Below are 8,981 nucleotides of genomic sequence, written 5' to 3' on the forward strand. Positions count from 1 at the left end.
GTTGCAAATTCCAAAACGTCATTTTAGAGCTAATAACAGAGGCTTGAGCCATTGATATGCAGGCTAACGCAGTTATTAATGCAGTCTAGCGCAGTTATTAGAGAGAGAGAGCGAAAGAGAGAGAGAGAGGGAGAGAGAGATTAAGTGCATGTGAATACTTGCGTCTGTGCGTCTCTCAGCGGTATTCAGCAGCAGCGTCTACTAATAACGAATCTTTAAGTTGAACTGCTTCAAGAACCTCGCTACTAAGAAATGTCATGTAGCTTTTCAGCTGCGAAACTATTTTATTGATAAATTCACGGGGCAGCCGCGCAGCTCTGACAAAAAGTTTCTGGTCGCGTCTCCGCGTGTGTGTGCGAGTGCGTGTCTGTACTGTGTGTGCATCTGTGAGAGAGATCGGAAGAAAGAAAACGTGATTTCGGTACATAAAAAAAGTTGAAGACATGGAAATAGTTTGTCATTTTTACCCTATTTGTTATATTTATTTGCTCAATGTCTTCTGGGATTTTGGTTCTTTTACTGTTGTATATATCCCATAGTATAACAAAAATATTATATATCTCTTCATTGTGTTTGGGCCCCCCTGGATGAGCAAGCATAGGCACGTGCCTAGAATGCCTATGCGTAAATCCTGCCCTGATTGTGAGATCTAAACTCAGAATTCCAACAAAAAGTCAGAATTGCGAGATGTAAAGTCAGAATTCCGACAAAAAAGTCAGAATTGCGAGATCTAAACTCAGAATTGCAACAAAAAAGTCAGAATTACGAGATCTAAACTCAGAATTCCGACAAAAAAGTCAGAATTACGAGATCTAAACTCAGAATTCCGACAAAAAACTCAGAATTACGAGATCTAAACTCAGAATTCCGACAAAAAAGTCAGAATTACGAGATCTAAACTCAGAATTCCGACAAAAAAGTCAGAATGACGAGATCTTAACTCAGAATTCTGACAAAAAAGTCAGAATTACGAGATCTAAACTCAGAATTCCGACAAAAAAGTCAGAATTGCGAGATGTAAAATCAGAATTCTGACAAAAAAGTCAGAATTACGAGATCTAAACTCAGAATTCCGACAAAAAAGTCAGAATTACGAGATCTAAACTCAGAATTCCGACAAAAAAGTCAGAATTACGAGATCTAAACTCAGAATTCCAACAAAAAACTCAGAATTACGAGATCTAAACTCAGAATTGCAACAAAAAAGTCAGAATTGTGAGGTCTAAACTCAGAAATCCGACAAAAAAGTCAGAATTACGCGATCTAAACTCAGAATTCCGACAAAAAAGTAAGAATTGCGGGATGTAAACTCAGAATTGTAACAAAAAAAAATCTGAATTATGAGATCTAAACTCAGAATTCTGACAAAAAAGTCAGAATTGCGAGATGTAAACTCAGAATTGCAACAAAAAAAATCCGAATTACGAGATCTACACTCAGAAATCCGACAAAAAAGTCAGAATTACGAGATCTAAAATCAGAATTACGACAAAAAAGTCAGAATTGCGAGATGTAAACTTAGAATTCTGACAAAAAAAGTCAGATTTACGAGATCTAAACTCAGAATTGCAACAAAAAAAATCCGAATTACGAGATCTACACTCAGAAATCCGACAAAAAAGTCAGAATTACGAGATCTAAAATCAGAATTACGACAAAAAAGTCAGAATTGCGAGATGTAAACTTAGAATTCTGACAAAAAAAGTCAGATTTACGAGATCTAAACTCAGAATTGCAACAAAAAAAATCCGAATTACGAGATCTACACTCAGAAATCCGACAAAAAAGTCAGAATTACGAGATCTAAAATCAGAATTACGACAAAAAAGTCAGAATTGCGAGATGTAAACTTAGAATTCTGACAAAAAAAGTCAGATTTACGAGATCTAAACTCAGAATTGCAACAAAAAAATCCGAATTACGAGGTCTAAACTCAGAATTCTGAGGAAAAAATACCTTCTGAGATTGTGCAGCAGATCAGTGTGAGCCGACAATTGTTTGTTGTTCGAAACTTGTCATGTTGTGCCTGGTTAGGACAGTGTTAGATGAATGGACTGCTGAGGTAATAGAAAGTGCAATTGTGTTTTCTATGTATCGAACATCAAGATGATCGAAGGAATACGGTTTTAAAATCTGTCACACCGCCATTTTGCTAAATGGCTATTTCCTCGGAGAAAATATTGTGGTCAGCGTAATCCATCCTTTCTCTTTGTTTACTTTTCTAATATATATCAGGTTCATATATTGAATCATAAATCTGTGTAATATTCCAGATGATCTATAACGTGCGTGTAATTTGGTAGTAGGCTTTAGTATTTTCGCTACAGGTACACAGGAACAGCCGGAGAGATTATTCAGATTTATTGCAGTACATGAGGAAGCAGCTGCGGTTTGTCAGGAAAGGCTTAAATTTCATTCGCCGAGATCAAAAACATGATGCTTGAAAGATCCTGTGAAATATTAATAAATCTGCCCCTGGAAGGCGATCTCTCCTTTTTCTCCATTTCTGTTTGTGAGTTTCTCTTCATTAAGTGGGTTTATGAACATGACAGATACATTTGGTGCATTTGTAGGAGCTCTGGGTTGAATGTGAATGTTGCTGCCTATAGTAGACTCACATTGATGTTTACATTTTGCTACATTATCATGCTTGCTGGAGTACATGGGATCTTTTATTAGTGGTGAAACGCAATCATTTAGCGTTTGGGCTACAGAACATGGCTGTTCTGAATGTGTCGCACAGGTTCGTGACTGAAGGACGAAACCGACTCTGTGACTCCATCTCAAGTGCTAACATCTTTTTGTGTACAATTCTTTACTCTCAAGTGATCTGTTCTATTTTTGTTATATCTATATCTATATCTATATGTATTGGGACTTGTGTTTGCTGATTCTCTGATGTAGAGATTCTGTAGGATGTTGATCATCATTGACGTGGTACTGCAGATGACTTTTGTTGACATTTGTTGATATTCCAGTTTCTTGCAGTTTTGTGGGGAAAATAAAAATGTGAGAAAATGCTTACGGCTGTATAAAAACATTTTCCCTTTTTTCTTGACATGGAAACCGTTGTGGTGTGGTATGAAATCTTTCCAAACATTATTAAAAACATGGAATAAATCCACCTGTCTTTGAGAATTAATGACTTTGTTGAGGCAACTTTTCCTACTTGGTAAAGCCTTCCAACTTCCAGGAAGTGTTATTTTAGTATCACTTATAGCTATAGTTGTTGTTGTGCATTTTTGCCATTTTATCTATTTTATTTTAATTTTATTTTCTTTCTTATTTTAAATGTCTAGGTAACGATACACCACTAAGGCTCCAATAAGGTTAATAAATGCTGTAAAAATATATTGCTCATTATTAGTTAATGTTAATTAATGCATTAACTAATGTTAACAAATGACCTTGTAAAGTGTTACCATATAATTTTGATTAATTTTTTATTTCAGTTTTAGTTATTTTAGTAGTTCAAGTTAAACTAAACAAAAATGAGAAATGTTGCCTTGGCAACAAGCTGAAATAAAATAAGCTTAAGTGTACATTTTATTTCAGTTCATGTTTATTTCAACTAATAAAATAAGTTGTTGTTTAGTTTAAATTTTATACTTATAAAATAATTTTTTTGTTTTTTTGTTTTGTTTAAAGGGCAACTATTATAACCCCTTTTTACAAGTAATATAAGTCTCAGGTGTCCCCAGAATATGTCTGTGAAGTTTCAACTCAAAAAAATCCACAGATCATTTATTATATAATTTCCAAAATGCCCATTTTAAGTGGAAGCAGAAACACACTGTTTTCGTGCCTGTATCTTTAAATGCAGATGAGCTGCTGCCCCCTGCCCCCTTTTCCAGAATAGGGCGGAGCCCTTACACCTCGTACCTCAAATACTCTGCCAAAACAAAACAGCTGTTTGGTTTTGATTATCATGTGTATTGCACTGAAATCATGCATTATAAAGCCATATCAGTTTAAACTTCTTGTATACGGTTCTCTGAGCGCACAGAAAGTGGCTGTCACACGGCATGTGAGTACTAAATTAAGTTCTTTTTCATGTCTTATTGCGCTTAAATTGTCAAATACACATAAGTTATAAAAACACAGTATGGGAAGGTAAACAGCTGGGAAAGAAATAGCATGTTTTTATTAGATCTGTGTTTTAAGTGACAGCAGCGTAATATACAGTACCTGCTGCTGTCTATGCTGTTAATATGACCCAAACAATAAATAAAAACAGAAAATCACTCACTGCTCTGGACTGAGTAACTTGTATAGCTTTAATAAGAAGACATTTCTAACTTGAATGCTGGTTTTAAATGCTCTAGCATGAAGATAAACATGGCGGATTGTGAGCAGCTCACTCAGGGCAGGGTCTCTGCTAGTACGCAGGGTTGCCAGGTTTTTTACAACAAAACCCGCCCAATTGCTACTCAAAACTAGCCCTGAACTAGCCCAATCGCGTTTTGTGTTCAGGAGGGTAAAATACCACAGACTGTATTAAAACACGGATGTAGCGTCCGTGACGTCACCCGTAGGTTTCTGAAGAACATTTTTGAAGGCTAAAGTAGGTGGAGCCGGCCATCGCCATCTTGGCAGTGCGTCACCGCGCGTCACTCCTGGATAATCGAAAATGGGCAAAGAGGCAGGATGTGGGTGGAGCTGGTTGCTGAAACCACGCCTCCTTGCTCGACAATGTTGACACCAGCGGCAATCCACCTGTCACTCAAGTGGCCACGCCCTTAATTATGCAGAAATTTAAAGGGGTCCTATTATGCTTTTTCACTTTTTCAACTTTAGTTAGTCTGTAATGTTGCTGTTTGAGCATAAAAAAAGTCTGCAAAGTTACAAAGCTCAAAGTCCACTTCAAAAGGAGATATTATATTTAACAGAAATCACTTTTCAAAAACTACAACGAACGACTCGTTTGGACTACAACGCATATTTCCTGGGATTTGTGAGCCGTTCATGCCGGACTGGGGAGAGAGGTGTTGTAATAATGTAAAATAAGTGAAAAATAATGTGTTTTTTGAACAATCTAGTATGAGAGCCTGTTCTAGTACACCCCCAAAACAAAATCAAGACTTTGTAAAAGAGCATAATAGGACCCCTTTAAGGCTTAATATAATTTAAACGGATGAGTTATAAAAAAATTCACCCCCCCAATATAAGCTATGTAGACCAAAAACCACTTTTTGTACAAGGCTGTAATCATATTTTTTTTCTGCTGTAAATTTTTGGGCATTTTAACATGGGGGGTCTATGGGATTGAATCCCTTTTGGAGCCAGTCTCTTGCGGCCAGTTGATGAATTGCAGTTTAAGTCACTTCCGTGTTGGTTTCAAGAGAGAGACCGGAAGGTTGCCGCTTGTAAAAAGTTTTTTTGTCCAGGTTCCCCTGGTAAAATTGGCATTCCAGGGGCTAAATATCATGTTATTGGGGTCCCTTCAACCTGCGGACATGAAAAACAACGGACATAAAGTAGCCCAATTCCGCGGGAAAACCGGGGACTTGGCAAAAGTGAAAGTGAAGTGACATGTGGCCAAGTATGGTGACCCATACTTGGAATTAGTGCTCTGCATTTAACCCATCCAAAGTGCACACACACAGCAGTGAACACACACACACACCGTGAACACACACCCGGAGCAGTGGGCAGCCATTTTTTTGCTGCGGCGCCCGGGGAGCAGTTGGGGGTTCGGTGCCTTGCTCAAGGGCACCTCAGTCATGGTATTGAAGGTGGAAGAGAGCGCTGTACATTCACTCCCCCCACCTACAATCCCTGCCGGTACGAGACTCGAACCCGCAACATTTTGGGTTACGAGTCCGACTCTCTAACCATTAGGCCACAACTTCCCCTCCCCAACACTGCTAATATGGCATTGTCCGTCAACAGTCATTGGCGGGGCTTGTACGAATAAGTTTAAATTGTACTAACATTTATTTTAACTAATAAAATAAGTTTTAATACATTTTTTTAGTTTAAATTTTATTCGTATAGACAGAAAACATTTATCTTAACTAACATTTTTTTTTTAGTTAATAATAACTGATTGGGGGTGCATGGTGCACAGTTATATACATTTATACATTTGGCAGATGCTTTTATCTATCCAAAGCAACAAAGCAACTTACAGTGTATTCAAGTCATATATATTAATATCCATTCCCTGGGAATCAAACTCATGACCATGACTCTACTGTTTGAGGCAAATAAACACCTCAATAAGGCAAAGTTCCTATATTATATGATAATCAAAGAATGTGTAAAATAGTAAATCATTTTCAATACAGTAAATGTGCATTTCCGTTTTGTTTATTTACACGTCATCTTCCATCTTATGGACCAAAGTCAGAGATATTCCACTTTATATGGATAAGCATAAGTTACCAAATGTGAATCTGCTTCAGTTTAATCCGTTATTATTGGCTGACTGGTTTAATGTGACGCTGCTGAATAATGTCTGTTATTGTATTTCCCGTTTCAGAGCTCATAGCCAACAGCCTCCACAATGAGCCTCATTCATCACACACGAGCAGAATGAATTTGTGTGCGAATTGTTCATGCAACCATTCTTACGTAAATTGTTGCATTGAATTGCATTCGACAATTTGCGTAAGAATAGTTTCAATTCTGCAGAAAAATACTCAAACTCTGAAGCAGCGACAGACTGATGAACATATGAATGAAAGTGCGTCAGTATAATTTTCCATCACTCAAACAAATGCCTTGCTCTCACCCCCACACATGCACACACGGCTTGTGTGGAAGTGGGCAGAAGTTTCCATTATCTAGTTTAAAGACTCAGAGCATCAAACACGCTTGGCATCTTAAAAACCCCTGACTCCTCTTTGTTCATATACCGGCATTTAGTTTTTTTTTTTCCCAGTCTGTGCCCTTGTTACTTGACAAATCTGAAGCATTCATGAAATACATAAGTAAACCAAAATGCAGAGAGAAAGCAGGGGACAATATTTGAAAAATCTCTCTCTGTGGTGGAGGATTGCTACTGTGTTGACGTGAAGGCCGTCGCCTGCAGCCATTCAAAAAGATTCAACATTGTTAATGGATTTTGCGCTATATAAACACAGATATAATTCACATATGTTACTGCCCAGACCTTTAGACGGAAGACTAAATCTGCCTGGCTTTGGGCGGAATAAAATGTATTGAAAATACAAATGGAAACCAAACTACACTAGCCATGTTTCCATTAAGAAAAAGATAATTTGCTGCAGTAGGAGAAACTTATATTCCATCATGCAAAGTCACATGACTTTTTTGATGCACATTGCGGATTTTATTCTGTAATTAAGTTTTGGGCATTTTATGCACGTTTTCTTAATTGATAAAAAATGTATCTGATTTAGTTGAGCACATACGTTTTTTATGCACATTTTTTACATCTTGGCGTTTACATGCAGCGATTTTTTTTATGAGATATCCCAAAATGCACATAAAAATTGCATCTGTACTCCATCCGTCTGCTATTGGTCGTACAAGTGAACCAACCTTTCTAGATCAGGTGATGCACAAGAGACATTTTTAGCTACTAGCTAATTTATTTGTTATTTTGAAGAATCTTTTCCTCAAACGCACTGTGTGGCAATGTGTCTGCTGCATGAACACTATCCCCTGGAGCTTTTGTTTCTCACTCACTGATAGGATGGAGATCGTATCGCAGCAACTCTAGTTCATAGTCTCGCCCAGCATGAGACCTTTATTTCACCAGCCCAGATCATTAAGCAGCAGACCAGCAGTGTGCGCCATCATTTCAGCTGAGTGTTTCACTTCTGAACATTTATCAGCACTACATACACACACATGGCAAAGTCATGTGAGTGAGTGAACATGCAAAGCGAAAATGGCTACAGTATGTTCAAAATACAGTACTGCACAGTATGTATATGTAAAAATAAACATTGGAGTATTGAGGTCACATGACCTCATTACATTGATTCAGTTATAAATAGTTCTTTGCATTTTTTTGTTTTTTACAAAGTGTATTAACTTTTGGCAGTCTGACCAAATAATCTAGACAGAGATGTTAAAATAATAGTTACTACTTTCTGGTCACTAGAAATACACTGTAAAAAATGATTTTTTTTTTTTTTTTTAAAGTTGTAAAGCACATTTTGGTACATTTAGAGAACATTTTAGAAAATTTACTTCAAATTTTCACATTAAATTATACTGTTTCATTGTAATTGTTTGTGCACTGTAAAAAATGATTTTTTTTTTTTTTTTTTAAAGTTGTAAAGCACATTTTGGTACATTTAGAGAACATTTTAGAAAATTTACTTCAAATTTTCACATTAAATTATACTGTTTCATTGTAATTGTTTGTGAAATTTACTAGCAATTTCTAAGTGAAAATTTTTTTCTACACCATTTTTTTTTCCTATGTAGTAGGTCAAGTCTCTATGGAAGTCTGTTTCCGCCATGGAATTTAAAAAAAAAAGGTAATTGTGACTTTTTATCTCACAATTCCGATTTTTTTGTTCTTGTAATTCTGAGTTTATACTGTATATCACAGTCATGAGTTTTTTCCTGCAAGTCTAAGAGAAAAATTACAATTGCAAGACATCAACTCATAAATACGAGATGTAAACTCAGAATACAGAATTTTTTATTGCAATTCTGAATCTCGCAATTATGACTTTTATTCTCAGAATTCTTGCAATTCTGTTTTTTTTTTTTTGGTTCTGCCAAGGAATAAAAAATGTAAATGCGACTTTTAAATCTCACAATTCTGATTTTTTTTCTCGCAATTGCGAGTTTATATCTCACAATTCTAAGTTTTCTTCTCAGAATTGCAAGATTGTATCTCACAATTCTGACTTTATATCAATTTTGAGTCGAAATTGTGAGATACAAACTCAGAATTGCGAGAAGAAAACTTAGAATTGTGAGATACAAACTCAGAATTGCGAGAAGAAAACTTAGAATTGTGAGATACAAACTCAGAATTGCGAGAAGAAAAC

This window comes from Sinocyclocheilus rhinocerous, unplaced genomic scaffold (assembly GCF_001515625.1).
Source record: "Sinocyclocheilus rhinocerous isolate Xijiao unplaced genomic scaffold, SAMN03320098_v1.1 scaffold219, whole genome shotgun sequence".
NCBI classification, from domain to species: Eukaryota; Metazoa; Chordata; class Actinopteri; order Cypriniformes; family Cyprinidae; genus Sinocyclocheilus; species Sinocyclocheilus rhinocerous.